The sequence below is a fragment of the Nycticebus coucang genome, chromosome 7 (genome assembly GCF_027406575.1).
Source record: "Nycticebus coucang isolate mNycCou1 chromosome 7, mNycCou1.pri, whole genome shotgun sequence".
NCBI classification, from domain to species: Eukaryota; Metazoa; Chordata; class Mammalia; order Primates; family Lorisidae; genus Nycticebus; species Nycticebus coucang.
In genome coordinates, this window is record NC_069786.1 from 89,471,776 (window position 1) to 89,498,123 (window position 26,348).

Genomic DNA, 26,348 nt, shown 5'->3' on the forward strand with positions numbered 1-26,348 from the left:
GAATAAAATATATATATCATTCGTCTTGCCTTGGAGAGAAAAAGGCATATAACCCAAAATGGATCATTTAGCTAACAGGACTCTAGAGAGAGCCCGAGTCAACCTTCTGAGTGCCAAGAATACAAAGCTAATTAAAAATATATCATTTAGTAACAAGTGGCCTTGTACAGCCAACACAAAAAGAAAATGCGTTATACATAATTGAATATGCAATTTTATCTACCAGGCTGCATCTTCCTAAAAAGATTGATGTAGCTACATGTAAGACAGTGAAAATATTGAATATGAATTAGAATTAAAAATTGATGCCCCTGGTATATACAGAAGTTTTTTTCCTCCCCTTACAACAAGGAAGAATGTCAGTATTTCTCAAATGCAGCCTGGCTTACTCTTCCCAGATGACTGCAGCTCTGAGCACTCCAAGGTGCTTCATTTCTAGCTCATCGATCCTAATTATTTCTCTTCCCTACTCAGGGTTAAATATACCTTAATGGATCTTAAATCTGCCCGACAGAGAGGCTGACTTTGAGACTCATCTTACCCATGACATACAATTATTAATTAATGAGAGTCAGCTGCATAAGAGGATTGCAGCTGATATGTGTAATAAGGGAAATCATTGCAGACTGAATTATGCACTGTAGAACAGGAAAGAGTACATTTTATTAGAATCATCAAAATTTCCTGTTTCCAAAGTAATTAAGTTAACTCTTTCTGTAGTTTAAACAAATTGTGTTTATGCCTTTCAGGTTGCTGCAATTTCCTTCTAGCAAATAAAATGGCTGTGTCTTTTCATTAAGAGCAATAAGTTTCCTCCCTACAACAGTCAAATTCTGTTCTGGCATCACAGTTTCTCCTTATTACTATTGGGTGCGGGTCAAGTAGAGTGCGCACTGTTAATCTTCAGAGCTCGAGTCAGTGTTGGCAGCCCACAGCGATGGAGAAAATAACACAGAAATCGCTATAGGACCTCAACATTGTTTCCCAATGGAAGGAAAATGCTTTACAGAGTGACAATTGACTTAAACCCCACTTTTTTCTTATGAGAATATTTTTCTCCACCTGAACACACTCTGGTTATCTAATATTATCTAAGATTTTTATTTGGGAATATTCATCTCATGAGAGTATTCTTTTGAAGTTCGAGATCTTATTAGAACAAAACGATGTCTGATGACCTTAGTTTCAGCCAACTGAACTATATCACAGACCAGATGTGCTGAGCCTCTTGGAGAAAAAATATCTGTTTAAAAAATAAAGCAAGGCAAAACAAAATCACAATGCTTCAAGCTTAATATATTGACTGTTTCCATTGGGGACATCACAATTTTGGGAATGTATTCTTGATATGAGTATATGACATAGGCCTCCCTCTCCGACAACTGAGCTATCTAGATATGATGATTAAGATTCTCACACGTGCTTTTCCTTTATAGTTAACTAGAGCGATGTGCGCTGTACTTCTTCAGCCTCTCCTGAATCATATATTGAGGTTTTAGCCAACAGGACTGCAAGCAGGGGCACCGTACAGATGCAAGCATTGATTGACTTTCATGCTGTGTTTTTCTGTTAATTTATTGCCCATTAAAATGTAAGATCATAGAGGCCAGAGATTGCTTAATTTGCTTTGCATGGTAGATTCTTTGCATGTTGCTTATATTAGAATTTAAAAATTACTTGTTGATAATTTCAATAAGATAAATGGAGTAGTCTCTATGTAGTGGAATCAATCAGTCTGTCTGTCTGTCTTTCTCTGCCAAGTCTTAGAAATTCAAAGAATGAATCCATGAACCACACAAGTAAGGAAAAGGACAGATTTTATTGACTGACAAGAGAGATAAGATAAGGAAGCCTATGCTGCAGGGAAGAGGGTACCTGAGCCGGTAGCCCATTGAGGCCTTCTGCCTAGGGGTTGATAAATGGAATGTCACAACTGTTTGGCACCAGGAGCTTGGGCCCAGAAGGTAATTTTGAAACTACCCTTGTGCAAGAATGTGATTCCACCTGGCCTGCTCTCTGCTCTGGGAGGGGCAGCCTCTTGTTAAGGGTGTATTCCTGGTTCTGGAGAGGCAGCCTTGAGGAGATACTGGTCAGGCAGGCTCGTTTTTAGGAGTCTGTTTGTGTCTGTGATGGGACTGATCTCTGAGATCACCCAGGCCTAGAAAATGGGGGATCCCTGCCCAGCTCTGAGCAGGGAAACTCTGTATGACCTGCAAATATCCTGCTCAATATATGTTCTTATTAGATAGAATAAAATTTAGTACATTGTTAATCACACAGTTCAACAGCTTTATAAACACAAGATAATTGTCTTTGTGGGTTTCTAAAATTGACTCGTTTTAGTCTAACTGCTAGAAAATGTCATCTGGGCAGTTGTCGCCTCCTGCCTCCCCCCCCTTGGCCCCTTTATTCCTCTGTGTCTGTCTGTGAGGACAGCTCTCTTGTTCCTGATTCTACTGGCCACTCCAGCCTATTTCTGCCACTCAGGCAGGAACAATCCCAGAATGTGTCAAAATTTCCGTATTGTGTAGCCAATAACAGCCTTAACTTTTCCCAGTTCCACTTCTCCTGACTTTCTGTTCCATCTTCCTTTCAACTAAGAAACTCAGATGGCTGATTTCTTAAAGATACAATAGAACTGAGAGTGATCAGGAGTTAACTGGAAGACTTTTTTTAATTTAGGATTCTAAGTCACCTAATATTCTGAAATCAGCTTTTATATGTTCATGACAATAGTTACCAATTTGCAAATTCAGAACTGGATTATATGCATTTGTAAAGTAGTGTTCTTTCTTGCTAAGCGTACATCTTATTCATATCACATTGATAAAAGCTCAGGCAGAATTATTTACCAAATAACGAAAATCTTCAGAAATTTACAATATGAAAACTATACCTTCATTTTAGGAAGTTTGGTCTAGTCAATCTCTTAAAGTCTGTGCCTGGCAAGTAGCAGATATATTGGGCTCTTTGAAGTATCTTCTCCCCTCCCTCATCTCGCAAGTGACTTGATGTCAAGAAAAAAATTTCACCTGTGTATCTGATTTTGCATGAAAGTTTAAGGATTCTTTGGCTAAAGCATTCATACAAGTTAACCTTACTGCATTTCAAGTGATTAGAGTAAATGTCAGAATGCAAATTAATGTTTTTGGTCACCCTACAAAATGTAATGCTAAGTGTATATTAGCATTCTGGATATAATTCTTCAGTGCTTGCCCCATGTCTTATTGGTGAATAAAATTAACAATGGTTTTATCTTCTCTTTTTTCACGTTTTTATGTGGTTCATATTCTCAAAACTTCTGAGTTCTGTCTACAGAGCTCTCAAGTTGTCGAGATGTGAAAAAAGATCTTTCTTTTGGCTCCTAGCCTTGGCTTGTTCAGGGCCGGCTGCACTCTTAGCATGCCCTTAGTTATGTTTTGCAGACCTATTTCTGGACACTAATATGTAGAATATTAAAAAGCAAAAGAAAACAAACAAACAAAAGTCTCCATTTTGAGATGCTAGAAAGAGCATGAAACTTCTGGGGGATTCTTTAAGAGTAACCTCTACTATAGGCTGGAGTTTCCTTTGGAACTTTGGAGATTGTCTTCTTCCATAATGAACAGTTAGAATTCTTTTCCTTCTACGTTTAGGCATTGTGCAATTTCATTTCCTTTTTCTTTCCAAATAAATAATATTGTGTACAAAGACTGGCTTTGTTTTAGAATAGCATAGAGAGCTTGCCCCAGTATTTTGAACATAGCATTTGAAAAATATTTAACTTCTGTTGTTAACTTCCCAGAAAACAAGTGCACCTTTAACAGAGGCTTATCCTATTTAACTATGAGTAAATGGCCTTGGTAAATACTTCAGACATCCTGCAGGTTTCATGAAGAGATTATCACTAGACAAGTGAGCAATTTCACTAACCCTAACCCTAACCCTAACATCTCAAACAGCAAGACAGAGAGGTGATGCTTCCCAAACTATTATTTTTATTATTATCTGAGACAGAATCTCACTCTGTTTCCCTGGGTAGGAGTGCTGTGGTGTCACAGCTCATAGCAAACATTTCAGCTTAAGCGATCCTCTTGCCTCAGCCTCCCAAATAGCTAGAGCTACAGGCACCCACCATGATGCACAGCTTGTTTTTCTATTTTTATTAGAGATGGGGTCTCACCATTGCTCAGGCTGGTCTAGAACTCCTGAGCTCAGGCATCCACCCACTGTGGACTCCTAGAGGGCTAGGGTTATAGGCATGAGACACCAAGCCTGGCCTGTTTTCAAAAGTAAATATGCTTATATGTGTGATATGTTTAAATAAATTCGGATATAACCTTACAATGACTTGTACTGTTTCTTGCAAAGAATTACCCATACAAACTAATATTTGTGTCAACATTGATTATTTGAATAATTAGTTCCCCAAATTACCTAACTCCTAGTATGAGGGATTATATTATTTTCTATTTCCTCCTCACCTTGCCTTGTAGACACATCAGGTTTAGTCAATAAACCCTTAGATATCATTGAATCTCTGGGACAAAAATTCTATACTTCTTGCATAATTATTTCTGTCCTGCTCATGGGATATGTGAAGACAGTACACATGAGATCAGGAGAAATTTATCACCTGGATGCTAAAGGGCCTTTATAAAAATGCTTCTATTAATTAAATGTGTTGGTAGGATCACCTGAGACAAAATACAAGAAATAATTTTCCTTGAAAGTTCTTCGATATTATTTTTCTTTTTGTTCAAAAATAACAAAAGTGTTTTAGCTACTCTGCATATAATATTATAGATTTTTAGGTGCATTATCCAATGCATGAGTGAAAAACAGTTTGGGGTCCATCCATTTTAAGCAATAGGTTTATCATTTCTCCAAGTACAGATTGAATGCTGACACCATGTTAAGCACTGTTGCATTGTTAGTAACTCAGTACCTGGATAGCTCTTTGATGTGTCATGGTTTATCCTCTTACTAAAGATTTCAATGGTCTAAAACCTTCATCCATGCATGCATTCATTCATGCCAAAAAAAAAGAAAAAAATTTTTTTTCTGCTACTCTGTGCCAGGCACTCTTCTAAGCACTGGGTGTATAACAGCGACAAAACTGATAAAATTCTCGGAAGGGCTAACCTCCTCATAAAAGATAGGACAAGCTGACGGAAAACAAGAAGAGAGGACAGTGGTCAGTGAAATGGGGTAAACTGCAGCATGTTCACGGGAATGCTGTCTCTTAATATGGGGTAGTTTTGCATAAAAAAATACTCACAGAAAGGCAAAAATGACATATGTGACATCCTAAAACAGTATGTTGTGCATAATTTACTTTACATGTAAGCTGTTGAAATAAACAATTCTATAAAACAAGTAAGAAAGTAAACGTCAAGGAGATGGCACCTTGGTTTGACAAGAAATAAACACTTACACATTTTCATCCTTTTAACTGTGCTTTGAATTGGAAATTATACTAAATTTTAAATCCTAGTAAATTATAAATTAAACAATATGAGTTAGGCTGTTATAGAAATGCATCCAAGCTGTTCTGAGCTTCATGAATTACTACTTTGGAATTATGAACAGAATAACTGAATAGTACATATTGATTTAAAATCAGGGCCTTTTCATGTAAGCTGGATTTTAACATAGAAACTTAAAGGTAATGAAACATAAAAAGTAGTTTGCCAAAAATAAGGAACTTTTCAACACAGTGTTTCTCAAGTAAGGATTGCTCATGGTGCAAAAGCTGGGGACTCCTCTGACATTTCCTTCCCAGTGGACTCCCACATGTGTTCTCTTTCCTGTGGTACCCATTGGTGGCATGAACAAACAACTAATTAGTTCTTGTTCTCCATCTTCACAACACAAACACGCGCGCACACAGACACACACACACACACACACGGAGGCTGTACAGAAAAGCACTCATCTTTTCCTTTGAAGGTACCCAGTCCAAAGTTTCTCTTAAATTTCTAATTGAAATACCTCATCTTCTATTCTTTCAACACTTCTTTTTAATCTTTAAGTTATCCTCTCTGGATTCAAGGCAATCTTCCCATAATTCCAATGGCAATTTTTCCACAGAAATACAACAGTCAATTCTAAAATTCATATGGAACCATAAAAGACCCCAAAGTGCTATAGTAATACAAACAGTAGAATACTGGCATAAAAACAGACACATCAACCAAAGGAAGTAACTAAAAATCACCAAACACATAATTTTAAAATTACTATGTACCAAAAATACATAATATATACATACAATTTTCTCGAGTAAAATAAATAAAAACAAATTTCAACATAAAAAATAAAATTGAATGTAGAGTGACCTATGTGTGTGTGTATATATATATGGAGATATTGTCTGTTCGATAAAAGTGCTGGGAAAACTGGATACACACATACAAAAGAATAAAATTGTGTTCTCATTTTGCATCACAAACAAAAGTCAAATAACAATGGATGAAAGATTTAACCATAAAACTTCAGGGAAAATACATAGAGAGAAAGCTCCTTGGCTTTTGTATTTGTAGTGATTTTATAAATATTACACAAAGAGCACAGGCAACAAAAGCAAAAATGAACCATGAGGACAACATTAACCTAAAAAGCTACACACAGCAAAGGAAACAACCAACAAATGAAAAGACAACCTACAGAAGGGGAAAAATATTCGTAAATCACATATATAATAAGGAGTTATCCAAATTACATAATAAACTAACATAACTCAATAGCAAATGAATAAACAAATAGTAAATGATTTTATAAATTTTCTACATAAGAAACTAATACAACTTAATGGCAAATGCATAAATAAATAAATAGGTAAATGATAATTACCTATTTTCTTTCTCCAAAGAAAATACACATATGGCCAATAGACATATGAAAAAAATACTAAAACATCAAACATCATTAATCATTAAGAAAGATGTTACTTCCTACTGGGTAGGATATCGATTATGAAAGAGACAAACTGTGTGGAGGGTGAGGGTGTGGAGAAAAGGGAGCAGTTGCACATTTTTGGTAGAGATGGAAATTTCTACAGCCATTATGGAAAATAGTATGAAGGTTCTTAAAGCAATTAAAGATAGAGCTACCATATGATCCAGCAATCCCTTTTGGGTGTACAAATCCATTGAAAATATAATCAAATTTTATAAAAGATAGCTCCACTTGCCATGCTGATTGCAGCATTATTCACAACAGCCAAAATAAGGAAACAGGTTAAGTGTCCACTGATAAATGAATGGATAAGGCAATACGGTGTGTGTATATATATATATATATATATATATATGTACAATGGACTATCATACACCCTTAAAGGGAAATCCTGCCATTTGTTGGTTGAACCCAGAGGACATTAGACTAAGTGAAATAAGCCAGACACAGAAAGAAAAATGCTGCCTAATCTCACTTGTCCTTGGAATTTAAAAAGTCAATTTCATAGATACAGAGGCTAGGATGGAAGTTACCAGGTGTGAAGGATGGGGGTGGTGAGGAGATGTTGATCAAAAGAAACAAAGTTTTAGTTATGATGGATCAATGCGTTTTATAGATCTAACGTATAGCGTGGGACTATATTTTATTGTGCACTTGAATTTTGCTATGAAAATATGTCTTAAGAGCTTTTGCCACACACAACCAGGACAATTATGTGAAGAGGTGGCTATATTAATTAGTTTGAGTGCAGTTTTAGTTCACTATGTATGTGTATATCAAAACATCACATTGCCATGAATATATATATATATAATTTTTATTACCTTATAAAATTTAAAATTAAAAATCCAAGCATGGTAATTTGGAAGCCATTTATTGACTTTCTAACATCACAAAACGTTTAAGAGATTACATGCAAAAACAAAATATACATGTAGTAAATTAGAAGAAAAAGTAACACACATTTGCAAATTTCCTCAAGAAAGACTTAAATGTAAGTGATAGAATAGATGACACACATAATTAAAGATTTTCTATAGACATAAAAACATATGCTAAATATATAGTTTTTATTTGTCAATTAAATAAATTTTATGAATAAAAATAAATTTAAAAACAAAAAACTTGAATGTAGAGTAATTGAAGCAATAAAAAAGAAAAACATGATTTAAATTTTTAAAAATCCAAAACATCACAAATAGAATAAAAATTTAAATATTTGATAAATCTTGGTAAATATTTTAAGACATATGATATAAATATATATGTGTATTTACATGTCAATATATACATGTATAATTAAAGATAGCTTGTGAATCAATTAGAGAAAGCCAGACACAACCTAGGAAAAGCTGAAAATTGATCTGAGCCTATGTCAGCAGGATTATAATTGGTTTATAAATATATAACTTTCTATTTCATAAGTAATCAAGTCTAACATATCCTTTAACAACAAGATATCATTTTGTCTGCTAGATTAGCAAAGATTTAAAAAACGAATATATTCATTTCTAGTGAGTTTAATGAGGTGGTACTCTGAGTGAGAGAACAGATCGCTGAATCTTTATAGAAGGCACTTTAAATATGTGAGACTTAAATGTGTTCTTACCTTTTGGTTGTTTAAGGAGAAATCGGGGATAGAAATTATACACAGAAATGCTTGTCATAGCATAATTTATGATAATGAAACAACTAAAACACCTTCAACAAGAAGACTATTTATTCAGTTTCTGAGACAGAGTCTCACACTGTCAGCCCAGCTAGGGTGCAGGGCATCAGCACAGCTCACTGCAACTTCAACTTCAGGGCTCAAGTGATCCTCCTCCCTCAGCATCCCCCAAATCTGGGACTACAGGAATGTACTGCAGACCTGGATGTTTTTTTTTTTTTTTCCTGTTTTTAGTAGAGATGGGGTATATAGCTTTTGCTTAAGCTGCTCTCTAATTTCTGACCTCAAGGGATCCTCAAACCTTGGCCTCCTGGAGTGTTAGGAGTACAGCTGTGAGCCACTGTACTCAGCCTAACAAGACTATTTAAATCCATACTGAGATACGCACAAATGATTGAAAAACATGCAGGCATTAAGTTATATTTTATAAATAATTTTGAGATCCAGGGACACCTCATGTCCCACAAAATAAATTACAATAAATTTTATATAAGCAATGTATTTAACAGTGATGGTAAAATTTATTCCTAAAATATTGTTAAACATTTATCAAAATTATAACAGTTGCTGTGTGTCATGGTGATTTTGAGATTATCTTCATCCCAGTAATTTTGTTTTATATTGTATTGTCTCCAGTGAACGTTTAGTAATATGGTGTAAAACCTTAATTTGATAACTGGCAACCTTTTTTGAATTTAGGAAAACAGTATATCATTGGGTCAAATGCTTCAGTAATCATCAAGTGATGGAAGACACAGACATGGCATTTATTTGGCAAAGATAAATCCATTTGCTACATGTAATCTGTAAAAATGAGTCAATGAACATAAGCAATTCCAAGAAATTTCTGAGTAAAGAGTGCAAAGATTTTTGTTTTGTGTTCTTAACTTTTGCTAGTTTTTTTTGTTTTTTTTTGTGTTTTGTTTTTAACATGGAATATATACAGTTTTTATTCACCCTAATAACTGGTGAATAAGTTTCTAGGCTACGTAAAAAGAGTCAGTGAAATAGAAGATTTTTTTTTTTTTTGCAGTTCTTTTTTGGCTGGGGCTGGGTTTGAACCTGCCACCTCCAACATATGGGGCTGGCACCCTACTCCTTTGAGCCACAGGCGCCACCCTGAAATAGAAGATATTTAAGATATTTTGTGAAGCAAGATCTCAGAGGAGGTAGTAGCATGCAGTCCAGAGCAAATGCAGAGATAAGGATCGAATGCTTCCTTCTTCAAAAAAAGGGACAAAAAACGAGGGTGAGTAATTTTAATTCAAAAATAAGAACAGATAAAATGTGTGAGGTATGGGCTGGTGTGGTGGCTCATGTCTGTAATCCCAGCACTCTGGGAGGGTGAGGAGGGTGGATTGCCTGAGCTCATGGGTTTGAGACCAGCCTGAGCCAGAGTGAGACCCTGCCTCCAAAAATAGCCAGGCATTGTGGCGGGTGCCTGTAGTCCAGCTGCTACTCGGGAGTCTGAGGCAAGAGAATAGCTTGACCCAAGAGTTAGAAGTTGCTGTGAGCTATGACGCCACAGCACTCTCCCAAGGGCAACAAAGTGCAACTGTGTCTCAAAGAAAAAAGTGTGAAGTGTGTCCACTCTTAATTTTATAGAAGAATCTCCAACTCTGTAGTTCCAGACCATCATCAGAGAGTAAAGAAAATGGAAGGGAATGAAGGATTATGGAGGGCCTAGGATTTTAACAGCTGCTACTGGGATTGAAATGAGACCTACTCACTGGCTCACGAAAAGGCGGCAGCACAGTTCTGAAGGGCTGACACTGGAATTGGTGAATTATCTTGCTGTGGACTCAGTTTTTTTCTATACTGTCTGCTTGTAGTGATGCGTAATAAATAAAGGTGGTATTTTTAGGTTTAAAATGTTTTCAAAGTGATTCTGTTAAAATTTGAGGGGCTGATACATTTGAGGGAGTTGAGAATATATTTAAAATAACATGGGAGCAACATCTCCACGGCTTCCCTCACAGTACCCAGCCCCTGGCATACCATTCTGCACCCCACGTCAGTAAGTTAGGACTTTTTTGTTTCCACACGTAAATGAGAACAGAAAGTATTTGGCTTTCTGTGCCTGGCTTTTTTTCACTTAACATATTGTCCCAGATTCATCCATGTTGTCAAAAAGAATTTCCTTTGTTTTAAAGGCTGAATGGTATTCCATTATGTATATATGTCACATATTTTTCACACATTCATCCATTGGTGGACACTTAGATGGATTCCATGTCTTAATTATGGTGAAAAGTGTGGCAATGAACACGAGAACTGGGGGAGAGGTGGCTGGGGAGATATTGGTGAAAGGATATAAAATTCCAGTTAAATAGTAATTGTGTAATCTGTTGTGTGACATGGTAATAACAATGGACTGCAGAGTTAATAACAATGGATTAAATTCTTTTCTTTCCTGAGATGGGGTCTTGCTGTGTTGCCCAGCCTGTAGGCGATATGCTATTCACAAGAATGATCACCATTCACTACAGTCTCAAACTCCTGGGCTCAATCAATCCTCCCACATCAGTTTCTTTTGTTAAAATCAATATATTAAGTTTTGTATATTCAATAATTTATACAAATTGTGTGACTTAATTATTTTTTGTGTGACCTATATTTTTAAGGTCAAAAATTTTATTCACAGATTTTAGTGGTGAAATATATTCCTTTAGTACTCCTTTTATTAGGTAATCTGTAGGTGTCTATGACTGCTTTTAAAATGACTTAGAATGTAATCCATTATGGCCAAGGTCATATTTTTGCTTAGATGAGAAATTTACATATATAGAAAAGAACTGCTCACCAATGCATTAATTAAGATATCATTTAGAATTGTATTTCAACAATCAAAAATTTATTAATGATAGTATTAAGCCTTGTGGAGAATGAGAAGATACTACTTGTAGCTGGGCTAGACCTTGGCTAGGGAATTTAAGATTTTGAAATTATGACACTTATAAAATTCATATATATTATTTCTTTCTAGTGTTGACTATAATGGCTAATTTGAAAAAAATAGATTTCAATTCACCCTTATTATTACTGTTTTAATAATAAATTTAATATAATTCTAATTAATCAGTATATAAAATAAGCACAATTACAATGAGAAATCTAAATTAAGATGTTTAGGTGGGTGTAGATATGCCTGTATTGGTATAGGTGTATATTTTTCCTCAACAGATTAAATTGATATTTGCTTAAAATATATTCATTGTGACCTACAAACCAATATTTCCAGAAGCCTGGACTTCATTGCTACTAGGGTAGCTAAAGGAAACATTTCACTTTATATCTTAATGTAAGCCTGCGTTTAGCTGAACTATTTGTGGTAATAGTAACAGTCATTCATATATGGTCTTTACAACTTGGATATAATTTTTACTTTTAATTCTCATGTGACAATCCCCCACCCCCAGATTTTTATAGTGAAGACCGGCTTCCCTGTTTATCCTTTCTTTTACGTCCATTGCTCTATCCTAGTTTTTTGATTCAAAACCATAAGATATGCACTGATCACTGGTGGCATTTCTTTTGGGATGAGGTGAGAGGGGAGAAAAAGGGCAGAATCTGAGTTTGCAAAGATAAAAAAATTTATAAAGTGTGACTGGATTAGAAAATCAGGGACACTCATCATATTAGGCACTGTAATTCCCATTTTTCAGAGTTGAAACTGAAGGTCAGAGACATTAAATTACTCAGCCAAAGCAAAATCAGAATGTTGTTACATCAATAATATTCCATATTTTGTATCTCAATTCCAGTGCCATTCTCTTTATTACACAGAACTTTGGTACTCCCATTTCTGAATATCATTTAAAAATAAGAAAGAAAATGGTTTTCAATAATTATCGCCAAAAAACCCTTTCAATCTATAAAACTTATTAAATAGAAATACCCACAGTTATGAGTGTGCACAGAGGTATGTATATCCCCCTTCCTTTGCAACCACCAAGCAATCTCTTTGCTGTTTATCTCCCTAATAACTGAAAAGTGAAAAGAGATCTACTCATAAAAGTGTCTCTGCAATTCAGTTACTGGATTAATCACCAATCCATGAATATTTCAGAGTCAGAATAAAAGTAGAATCTCTATAAAGAGTCAACCTCATAAACAGATTTTTGGCAAAACTGTTAATGTTAACCATATTTGATTGCTTCTTCTTCTTGTCTATATGTACAACTAGGCTACATATTCTTGAATCTTTTATAATCACATAGGGTCCTGGGTTGAATTCTGACTAATAAATTGTCAATAAAACTCATACATAGTATCCCACTCTGAAGACTGGCTTACCTCAAGATCAATGAATGCTCTAGGATTCAGGCATTTACCTTCAAAAGAAAAGTTATGGACTTAGCTGAAAAGAAGCGAGCAATGTGTTTCTACATTCACCAGAAGTGAAAATATGTCTAAAAATGCAACATCTTTTATATAAATACCATTATGAGTGGAAATTCAGACAGCACAACTAAAGCTGCACCACAGATTGCAGGACACATGCATTCAAGCTGCAGACGCTTTTATATTCTAGGGATCCGAGAGTTAGATTACAGACTACATACAGACAGACATAATGATTGAGGCAATCAAACAAATGTGACCATCTCTAGACAAACAGACTCTGAAAGTGTTGTTTGCCTGTCTTTAGTATGTTCTACACTCCTCTGTCACTCACACTCTTTCATAATAGTAACAATAATAATAATAATGATAACTAACAATTATGGAGCATCTCCCATGAGCCAAGTGTAGTAGACCATTCATGGCTAGTCTTTCAGAATTAAAAAATAAATTTAAAATATACTCACTGGGTACAAGGTACAAAGTAATAAGTATACATTGTGCCCAATGAAATGAAAGGGGGTATTAGAGATAAAACAGAAGCAAAAATGGTATCATTATCTTTGAAAATCTGAGACTTCCAGAAACACTTGACTTGGCCAACAGACTGTGATACCAAAAAATATAGTAGATTTCAATCAGAGCAAACTGAAGCCTCATTTGAAGTGTCATGCCTATTTACAGTGTGCATACAAAAAGATCTCCAAATAGAGCAGGTGGAGTGCCCCAGAGAGCATTCAAACCCATCCCTACAGCGTCTGGTGCATGCTCAGCGCAGGATTCATGCAAAAAGTATTGGCAACACAAAATGCTACCCGGCCAACATGAGGACTGGGCTTCCAGCCCAGTTACACTTAATACCAGGAGGCAGGAAAAGGCAACAGCTGGCAGCTGTTATGGCCACATGCATCAAGCTTCTTCCAGATCTCCTTTGCTCTTGAAGAATGGGAACCGTCTTCCTACATCTGGGGCAGGAGCTGCCATCACAGCTCATGCAGCCCTGTCAGGGGGCTACATCTGGAAGGACAAATTATCAGTAGAGGGTTTCTTCCAAAGCTCAAAGCTGTCAGGTAAAAATTGAAGAGGAGCACATAAATGTTCAAGGGAATTCACAAAGCATGTTTCCCATTTATATCTACTTTCTTTATCAGACACACAGTGGAATTTCAGAAACTTCTCTTTGTCACCATAAAATTTGGTTGTAAACATTGTATGTAAGAAACTTGACTCTGATGCACATTTTCCATCCTTTTACTTCTCCAGCCTTAATAAAGTACTGAATCTGAAGAAATGACTCATTTTAAAGACATTTATTTGGGCATTATTATGCATAAATATGCTAATGTGAGTCATGAATACATGTAATTATTTTTCATAAGACAAATTAGAGTATGTCAAAGTCAGGTACTTTTATGACTATCTGAAAATGGAGATGTTCTTAATTACATCAGAGTTGTTGTATATTAAATAAGTTAAATATTCTGTATGTCTTCAGCCCAGCCCTTGAAAACAATGACTAAATAAATGTTATATCTTATAATGTTATAAATTAGGTACATTATCAATTGTCCACCTTTTCACTATTCTGACAGATCTTAATCTCTAACAGTATTTTTTATATTCTTTTCTTTTCTTTTTTCTATTCTATTCTTTTAAATAAATATTGATCCATAGTAATCATCCTGAAAATAGTAAAGCAGATTATCCTAAGTAATCTTCATTTAAAAAAAATGTTCGGAATATCTCCACCTTAGGAACTAAAGATGTACTATTAGTATTTGGTGGTTTCTTAACCTTGGTATCCACTTTGGTCCTCTTTATTTCTATGTTACTACAGAAGGGTGATGTCTTCTAATTTAAACAAAGGGACCACAACTTCATAATTATTCAGGATGAAAACTTTAAGTCATACTCATCATTTACTATCCACTTCTCCCCGTCCTTCCAAATCAATAGCTCAGTCCAGTAGATTCTACCTCTGTAGTGCTTATAATACTCCATACACCATAAAGTAAATGTACCAGTTACAATAAAAGTAGTCAAAACTAGTTTAAAAATAGATAATTAATTGCCATATGTGTCTTCAACTTCCAGTGGTAGAGAAAATATCAAGATAGTTAGATCCATGTTTCTGCTCCATCTCACTATGATTTTCTTGGTTATTTCTTCTGTTGTAAGTTTTTGTTTTATTTGTTTTTTGTCTTTTATTTTGTTTTATTATTATTTTTGTTTTTATTTTTATTCAAGCTGGCTTCTCACATAACAGGAAAATGGGTGCTGCAATTTTAGTGTCATGAACACAAACTTCAATACCCAGAAGGTGAGATGGCTCAAGTTTTCATGATGATCACATCAGTATGTTCTTCATTTGATTAGATCAGTCTAAGTCATATCGACGTCTCTGAACAAGTCCCTGAAACTAGGGGAATGTCATGCACTGATAGGTGGAGAACTGGGGTGTGAATCCCTCCCATTCAACCTCGAATTTATCAGTGTTTCACCTGCACTAGACAAAATTTCAATTCTTAATTGCACATGGGAAAATTCTACCCATCTCTACAGTTACACCACAAATGAGTAAAGATATACTGATACTCACAAACCAAAGACTACCAAGAAGATACATGCAATCAAAGTTATGTGTTTCTGTTACTGCAGTAAGAAAGAATGTTCAGTATAAAGAAGTGTGATATATCTCAGTAAAAGAAGATCAAGAGGAGAATATTATAGCATATGGACTTGTGAATGGACTTGTTAAATTTGGTAGGGGTTCTGGATTGAGTATTGTCATGAAATAGGGGCATTTTAATGACTGATATCTTAAAATTTCTATTTGGAAGAATAAGACATTTTTATTATTATCAAGTGGAATAAATTCTGGGAAGGTAATCATAAAATTTGCTATATTCTAATAACTGCTTAAGGCTAGAATAACATTTACTCATTATCTAAACCACCCCACACAATATAATAATTGCTGCATACACAGTAAATATCCAATCCATTTGTATTAACTCACATTGAAAATTATTCTTCAGATGAATCATTAGCCCTATGAAATTTTACATGATTTACTAAAAATTTAGCAATGAAGAAAATATCTATTGTTTATAAAATGTTAATTTTTACAAAGGAATTATAGAGAATTTTAATAGGTTTTATCATTTAGTCCCAAAAGTAACTAATGTTTCTCTATCATTATTCCCATTTTGAGAATGAAAAAAGGGTAAATAAAATAAAATAAAATAATTTGATTAATGTCATACAGATAGCATATCTGTGTTTTGTCCATTGTACACTACTATTTATTTAGAGAATTACAGGCTTAAACCTTCTGTATTTCTAGAAATCTGGCCTTCAAACATTTTAGCTACAGCAAGACACATAGCATATGATTTTCTAGATTTTCTAACCAACATTTGATTTCAAAGTAATGTTGAAAACTATATGCAATTCATAGTGTTCTTGAATTAATGGGAAATATTAACATACTAATCCACAACCTGCTTCCTTATAACTGATGAGTCATAAAAGAGACCAAGTTTATTTCATTGTAAATGGAAAAATAAACCAGTAGAAAAATGGGGCATTTTCTTTGGTTGCCCAATATTATAAGCTACTGAATTTTTCATAATCTCAACATTAATTTAAATATTAATCTTTGAAAGTGTTTTATGCTTAGTTTATTGTGTTTGTTCCCTTGATAAAAGCCATTTTATTACAATGCAAATGTCATGTTTCAGTCTTGACTCTTTTTTTTTTTTACCCCCATTGGTTTTAGTTTAATTTCATTGGTGTTATGAATAAGTTCTGGTAACATTTGTGTTGAACCTAAATATGCATTTTGCTGAACAAATTCATACAAATGGAAAATGTATGATTTTTAAATACATAAGTTCAGTTCTCAATCAAGTCTTAAAATTATGGAGAAATTGTTGATTCTGTCAGAGATTGAGGATAAAAAGACATGACTGCAGACTGCAGAGAATAATTGACAAAGATTTTTTTTTTTTATTTAACAAATCCAGACTTCTTATTCCTGCTCCATGAAATTTTTTGCCTTACTGTAGTGAAAACATATTCCTTATCATATTCCTATGACCAAGAAATGGACTATGGCAGTATGAGAGAGTGTAATTTTAAAAAATCTCTATGATGTCTTCTAAATCACAGAAAATATGATCTAAAAATAAATGAATCCTACCTCTCCTTCCCCTTCTGCCTTTTGAGAAACTCTTTTCAACAATTCAAATTTCCTTTGTAAATTCATAATTTTAAATACTACTGCTTTATTCTTCAGTGGCTTTGAATGTTATGCCAGAAAATAATAAATGTAAATGCAATATTTAAACTATCTGTAATTCATTCTGTAACAGCAGTTCAAAGAGAATGACAGGCTAAAGCTATTGATTAAGATGTAAAATTTGAGGGATTACATGCAACTTTGACATTTTTGTACTTTCAGAAGAGTTCACATGAGCCCAAACTTTATGAAGAGTAACCAGGTAGGTAGCTATTTTAACTTGAATTTTCAAGATTTTAAGATGCGCAAGACAGAAGAAAATTATTCTGACGTTTCCTTTTTTTTTATTCCAACAGGATGAAAATTATTGATTTCTTATGCTATTCAGGCACAATAAGCAAATATGAAGGTTTCTGAACATTAGTGTATAGTTGCTTTTCTTGTCCATTAGGGGTGGGGCCTTGGTGTGTGCCACACCTTCTGGGGGCAAGACATGATTGCAAGAGGGACTTTACCTAACAAATGCAATCAGTGTAACCTGGCTTATTGTACCCTCAATGAATCCCCAACAATAAAAAAAAAAAAGAAAGAAAAAAAGAAAATCTCATGCATAAGCTTAAGTCTTAAAATAATTGAGTTTCCTTTAATATGTGACACAGAGGTAATAATATATGTTTTCAATTATAATATTATAAAACGAGTTGATTTTGAACAGCTGTTTAGAAAATAGAACAATGGTATGTGTGTTTCATTTATTACTGACAAAGAAAATGATGTTTATGGAAACATTTTAATCATTTTAATTGTTGATAGAGTTTGATGGAAAACTGTCTCTCCGAAACATATGTTTTCTATTGTCTGAATCATATTTCTCCATCTCAGTAAGGAATTAACTCAAGCCATTATTACTATAATATCAGGAAGATTTATTGATATTTATTTCCTAGCAAAGAGATATGCTTTCTACTAAGGCCGAATTAGAAGATACCTGAAAGGTAAATTGCAAATAATTTTACTAATGGCTATCAGATATTAAACAATTAATTTATATGATTTACTATAATTATTTCATTGCTTTTATTTCAGTGTTTTTGAAAATGTGAAATAAATCATATCAAGTTCCTTTTTGGGCTGGAATCATCATGTATATCTAACCTTTCATTCATTCCATGGCTTGAAAATTATGACAAATGTATACCTTTATTAGTGGAAGTTTCTTTCTCAAAACTTAGTCATGAACATTTTAAACTACTATAAAATGAGAGAAATCCTTCGCTTAAAGTTTATTTCCAATCCTGAATGTGATGCTTATTGTAAAAATGGTGTATGCTCTCTTGGCATTGCCTAAAACAAAATGTAGAATCTTTCATCATCAAAAGCATTTATGAAGTGTCTTCATGTGTGTAACTCTTGGCAAGCTACTATGCAAAATGATTAAACAGAAAAGCTGCTCTCAGCCAGAAGTAGACTATCTATAAATTAGTGTCACCTCTGAGCTATGCTGATCATCAAATAGAAACCAATTATGAAAGCTCGTCATTAAAACAGTGTTCATTAGAAATCTTCCATTTCCTACCTGTATGTGAGGCTGAAGTACATGCAGCAAAGATGACCATGATAGTCGTGGCCAAGTCCAACTCAATTTTTACAATGCAATGGTTGGTTATTGGAAAGCATCAGTAGAATTGAATCCCATACTTGCAGCTATCTAAAAGGATACAATATTAAGTTGTTAATTTTCGATCACTCTGATTTTTTGATGTAGACATTTAATGCCATAAAATTCCCCTTAGCATTGTTGTCACTTTATCCCCAAAGTTTTTAGACTGTGTTTTATTTTCATTTGTTTCAGAAATCATAAATTTCTGTATTTATTTCCTTATTGACCCAGTAGTAATTCAAAAGCCTGTTGTTTAATATTCATCTATTGCATAGTTTGTGAATTTCCCCTTTGTATTGATTGATTTCTGGCTTTAATCTATTGTGGCCTGATAAGATACTTGATATGATTTTGATTTTTTAAATTTGTTAAGGCTTTTTTTGTGGTCTACTATAAGAGACTGTTCCTTGTGCTGATGAAAGAATGTATATTCTGTAGCTGTTGGGTAGAATGTTCTGTAAATTTCTATTAAGTACATTTGGTCTGAGGTACAATTTAAGTCCAATGTATCTTTGTTGATTTTCTGTCTCAATAATATACCTAGTGCTGTGAATGAGGTCTTGAAATCCCCCACTATTATTGTGTTGCTGTCTGTCTCTTTATTTAGGTTTTGTGATATTGGTGCTCTCGTGGTGGATGAATATATATTTATGATTATTATATCCTCTTGCTGAATTCATCCCTTTACCATTATATGTGTATAAACTTTCTTGTCATTTTTTACTGTCTTTGATTTAAAGTCAGTTTTAATTGATATAACTGATTATTCCTGCTCAATTTTGGGTTTTCATTCATGTGGAATATCTCCCACCATCCTTACTTCAAGTCTGTATATCTCTTTATGGGTAAGGTAAGTTTCTTGAAAACAACATATAGTTGGATTTCTTTTTAATCCATTCTGCCAGTCCATATCTTTTCAGTGAAGCATTTAATCTATTTATATTCAAGGTTAATATTGATATGCGAGGCTTTGTTTTTTCACATAATAATTATAATTATATATGTTTTAAAAATTTATTTTCTTCTTTTCTTCTGTATGTGTGTGTGTGTGTGTGTTTTTCTCCAAGACAGAGTGTCACTCTGTCACCCTGGTAGAGTGCTGTGATGCCATAGTTCACAGCAACCTCAAACTCTTGGGCTCAAGCAATCCTCCTGCCGTAGCTGCCTGAGTAGCTGGGACTAAGGTGCCTGTCACAATACCTAGCTAGTTTTTCTATGTTTAGCAGACATAGTGACTCATTCTTGCTCAGGCTGGTCTCGAACTCCTGAGCTCAAGTGAATCAACCACCTCAGCCTCCCAGAATTCTAGGATTATAGGCATGAGCCACTGCATATGCCCCTTTTTATGTCTTTTTATCTAGGTGGTTTGCTGAACTTATATGTCATATTGCTATTTATTTTCTCTTCCCTTTTTTTGTGTGTTTGTTTTACTAGACCTTTGAATTATATGTATTCATGTGTTTCCATGATGGTGAATTTCCTTTAATTCCCATGTTTAGAACACCGTTAGCATTTCCTTTAGGGCCAATCTAGTGGTGATGAATTTTCTCAGCGTTTTCTTGTCTGGAAAAGAGTTTACTTCTTCTTCATTTATGAAGCTTATTTGGGAAGAATACAGAATTCATGGCTGACAATTTTGTTTTTAAAGTACTTTGAAAATACTCTCCCATTCTTTTCTGATCTGTAAGGTTTTTGCTGAGAAGTCCACTGGTAAGCTATTGGGTTTCTTTTATAGGTAATCAGATGTTTTTTCTCTTGCTATTTTAAAATTCTTTTTTTGACTTTAGTTATTCTGATTACAAAATGCTGTGTATTCCAGGGGATCATCGGACCTCCTGTATCTGAATCTCTATATCTATTGCTAGTCTTGGGAAGTTTTCATTAATTTTCCTAAAGAGGTTCTAAACTTTTTGATCTTCCTTCTCCCTGGGAAAACTGAATTCATAAATTCAGTCACTTTATGTACTCCTACTTGTCTCAAAGGTTTTACTAATCCTCTTGTCTACTTTTTGTCTGATTTGATTGTGTCAAAAGATTTGCTTTCATGTCTGAGATTCTTCTCCTTGCCCCAGTCTATTATTGAAGCCTTCAAATGTATTTTTTTTTATTTGCAACTCCAAAATTTATATTCATTTGCTGTGTTTTGTTTCTTTGTGCAAGGTGGCAGCAGTGGTAGTAAAGCCACCTACTAGGACACTGGTGATTTTTCTTGTTATTGTTGGTAGTTCCAATGGATTGCAAAGGCTAGTCTATAGTCTCACAGCTGCCCATAACCTGATTGTGGGCATTGTCCTAAGTATTTTTAGGAGAACTTGGTCTCATTCAGTAGCAGCTGCAGCCAGTTCTTCAACTTAGCCTAGGAGTGGGACATAGCCCAGCATTAAACTCTCAAAATGTTGTTGGCTATGGGATAGTTATCAAAGAGGGAAGGGCTCCTTTCAGACAAGAAGTATGGACAAAATACTGTTGGGAGTGTGGTCTGCTTACCTCTCAGTCTTACAGGAGCCTGTACCAAGGTGGTGGGAATTGTCCAAGTGTGTGTAAGAGAGCTTGGGCAGAAGCTGCCACTGTGTCTGTCCAAGCTTACCCCAAGGGCAGGGTGCAACCTAACTTTTAACTATAGAATGTCAGGCAAACATCATGGGCAAGATGTTGCAGAGAGTGCTGTCCACTCATATCTGGGCCTCATAGCAGTTTATACTGGTGGTGGGAAATGTTTTAGGTGTATGTAGGAGAGCTTGGGCTTTCCTGTCCCTCCTATGATTGTTTCTTTATGATGTAATTTAACCAGTTTCTCTATTCCCCTGAGTGTCCCATAAACTGCATATTTGTTAGACTTAGGTTAAACTATTTTTTTTTTACTATACTACTATATAGTTTGTATTCAATGTTGTAGCATATGACATGGGATATAAATCCTAGTTATCTTGCTATCGGTGGTATTCACTAATTACTTAAAGCAGTAGCAACCAGATATGTCTATTACAAGATATGTAGATACATAGATATACATATTTACCTTTGAAAATATAATTTATGACATGCTGTTTTGACATTATGTGAATATGATATTTTCCATCAACATTTTACTTTATGACTTTATCATCCACTGATGACATTTTCTTTAATTAATTATTTTCATTGCGGGTTTACAAACATGTATTTTACGTTTACCACATTACTACACTGACAAAAGTGAATGACAATTTCACCTAAAAACACAGAGTACATTTTAATTTGCTATTCTGTTACCAATTACTAAAGAGTAAGAATATTTTTCACAGTTTGAAATTTAGTTTGTTTATGCTGCCTTCTTAGTATCTCTACAAACCCATGGATATTTATCTGTTCAATGTGTTGCACTATAATCATTATCCTTTTAATGTTCAAATGATGACAAATCTGGAGAATGATATTTTCTCCAAGTTGGCTCCTGTGTCTTTTTGACATTCTTTCAATTGCTTTTTAATACTTGCATGCTTATCTAGAAAAATTCAAAATATCTCTAATAATTCCTAACATATATCCAATTCACTTTGTATTTTCTCTGCTCTACACCTAGAAGCAGCCATTTCTCAAAGGAGGACTGATTTTTTGCAGTCCAGATGACGTTTAGAGATAAACACTAGTAGATTAAGTATGATTTCTGTCACCAGCATGCCATTGCTTTTAGGACTTCTCTGAGGACAGAACCAGGTATTAAATTATGTATTTAAACTCCTAGTTCAAAATCAAATTTTGCACTAGTTTTTCTTGTACTTTTATATTTATATTCCTATTTCTTTTCTCATATGTTAAAAATTTTAGCAATATGACTACTCTTTTGGTTTTCCTATTATATACATAAAGTAGTCTCAAAATTACAGTAACTATTATACCAGAAATAAAACTATTGAGTATTATTTGGTATTTATTATTAGGTATTCTTTAGAATAATTTGTTTTTCTACTAGGAATTACCACCTATTCATATACATGCATTATTCTACCTCATTACTCATGGAAAGGTAATAGAATATCTCCAGCTTTTGTTCTTATCAGAAATAATGTGATAGATTCCTACTAATCAGTACACAGACATTTTCTTCATTCTTTCTATCATTATGTGGGACTTTCATATTTAACTTATATACTATTAAATGAAAGTTGAATTATATTTGGATATTTGTTGCTCAGTAATGTTGGTTTATAGATTTTTTTGTTTGTTTCAAATGTTTTCATCCTTTGATATTAAGTACAGGTAGTTCCCCAGCTGCAAACCTCCAGGATGAATGACTCACAGTTACAAACAAAGACTTCTGCAGGTAACAGGTAAATGTACTGTTCCAACTTACATACACATTTAAGTTAAGAACGAACCTAAAGAACCTATTTCATTTATAACCTGGGGACCACCTGTATCAATATTGTCATTTAATATTAAGTAAAAAACATATTTGTTCCCAAATGAATAGTAAATATGGGCATTCTCTATAAGAAAATGAGAGTCTAAATATATAATCCTCAGGGGCTGTTATTTACTGAGGATTCCCTCTAAATTTACATATACAAATGCTAACCTTCAGTACCTCAGAAGACTGAAAGCTCACAGTAATCTATTTATTCAGTGCAATTTCTGTCAAAATCCCACTGACATTATAAAAATAGGGAAAAAATGCTAAAATTCTGATAAAAAAATTAAGGAGCCCTGAATAGTTGAAACAACCACAAAATTGAACAAAGTTGAAAGCATCACATTTCCTAATTTGAATATTCATCACAACTCTATAATACTTGGGAAAGTAAGATACTGGCACAAAGTCAGACATATAGACATATAGGACAATGGAACAGTATAGAGAGCCCAGAAATAAATCTATGTATGTATCGTCAACTAATCGTCAGCAAGATTGTCAAGGTTACTCTATGGGTAAAATTCAAAAGGTGGTGAGACAAATTGTATATCTACATGCAAAATAATGACTTGAACCCTTAGGCAATACACAGGAAACAACACAAAATGAAACAAAACTGAACAAAAGACCTGAAACTGTAAAACTCTTATGAAAGACCTTAGAGGAAATGTTTTATGACATTGGTTTTGACAATGCAAAATGGTGCAGCCATAATGAAAAAATAATAGGGAGGCTCCGGAAAAAAAAAAAAAAAAGAATCTGTCAAGTTCCTGGCCAATGAACATGGCACACTCATGTTCATTTCAGCACAAGTAGGCAAAATGTAAAAACAACTGAAATGTCCATCAAAGGATAAGTGTGGGAAAACTATGCACATACAGGCTTTTTTCCTTGTTTTGACAATAGGGGCCTGTTTGCTGTCTATGGCAAAAAAATTTTGCTCTGTATTCTATATCTTGGTCTTAACTCTGTGTATCTATCTTTCTCTTTTTCAATAAACCTTATTTCACACTTCCCTCCCCCCAAAAAAGAAAACTATACACATAGAACGGAATACTGTTCACCTTTACAAAAGAAGGACATTCTGGAATATGCTACAACATGGATGAATGAGGATATGGTGCTAAATGAAATAAGCCAGTCACAAAAAAGACAAATACTGTATGAATGTTCTTAGATAAGATATATATATATAGAAAAATCGGTTAAAGCAAATAATAGATTTGTGGTTGCCAGGGTCTGAGTGGAAGGGAAAATAAGGAGTTACTAATCGACATGTATAAAGTTTCAGTAATGCAAGACAAATAAGTCCTAGAAATCTGCTGCTAGCATGGTGTCTACATATAACAATACTGTATCTGCATTTAAAAAGTTGAGTGAATTTACCACAGTAACATTTCAAAATGAGTTAATTATTTTTCAATGAGGTCATTGGTGTGGGCTGTAATCTAATATGACTGGTGTCCTCCTAAGAATAGGAGATTAGGACACAGGAATAGACAGAACAAAGATGACATAAAGACACCAGAAGACAATGGCTACCTATAGACCAAGGAGATAAGCCTCAAAAGAAACTAACACTGCAAAACACCTCGACCTGAGAATTCTAACCTTAAAATTGTAAGAAAATACATATTTGTCTATGTGGTGAATCGCATGTACTGATTTGTGTATGAAGAACCATCACTACACTTAATTATGCTTAAGTATCTTTTTGATGTGCTGCTGAATTCAGTTTGCTAGTATCCTGGAGGAATATGCCCAGAAAGGATTTTGGTCTGTAGTTTTCTTTTTCATTGTGTTTTTCCTCGCTTTGGCATCAAGGTGGTACTGGTTTTAAAATGAATTAGGGAGGGTTTTTTCTTTCCCCTCAGTGTTATGGAATAATTTCTATAGGATAGGTGCCAGTTCTTTGTAGGTCTGGTAGAATTCACCTGTGAATCTGTCTTGCCTGGCATGGTTTTTTGTTGTTGCTGCTGGGAAATGTTTGTAATATTGCCTCAATCTTTTTGCTAATTATTGGTCTGTTGAGGATTTCTATTTCTTCCTGATTCAAGCTTAGAAAGTTGTGTGTTTCCAGGAATTTATCCCTTTCAGATTTTCTGGTTTGTATGCATAGAGATTTTTATAGTATTCATGGATGATGTTTTGTTTTTCTTTAGTATCAGTTACAATGAGTCCTTTTTAATCCTTGATTTGACCTTCAGCTTGACTACTGTTAGTATACAGAAATGCTACTGTTTGTGTACATTGATTTTATAACCTGTGACTTTGCTGAATTTATTTTTTTTTCTAGTCTTTTGGTGGAGTTTTTTAGGGGTTTTAGATACAGATCATATCTCCAGGAAAGAGGGAAGTTTGACTTCCTCTTTCTCAGTTAGGATGCCCTTTATTATTTTGTCTTGCCTGATTGCTCTAGCTATAACTTCTGGTTCTATATTGAATAGAAATTGTGACAGTGGGCACTCTCGTCTTGTTCCAGTTTTTAGGGGGAATGTTTTCACCTTTTTCCCACTCAGTAATTTTAATATTCTCTCATGTGCTCAAACCCTACCATTAAATCTTCTTTCGTAACCTAATGTAAATGTTGTTAATTCATTCTTCGTAAATATTATACACACATAACACATGTATGCAGACACACATACAATTTTATAATAGTCATTATTCTTTAATTTTAGTGTTTATTTTATTCTTAAATACATTTTGCTAATAATGTATTTTAAATCTTTAATATATTTATTAATTTTTGTTTCACTACATTTGTTAATTATCAATAGGGGTAAATTATTGTCCTCTTCCATTTTCTGGTGAATACATTTCTTTACTTGTCTCTGTGAATGTTTAGTAAAAATATTATAAAACTACATTTTAAATGCTTAGTCTTTTAAATATAATGTCTTATTACATATATTTTCTGTATTAATATTTATATTAATACGCTAATTCAGTTTATATTTTGGTTACAGTATGTTGAGGCTATCTCTACCTCACAATTTACTTTTTATTATTCACATACATAAATACCTTTTCTTAATAACTTATTATCGTTGTTTTCTTCCCTTTTTTTGTCTTCTTCTCTACTAACAATTTTTATTTT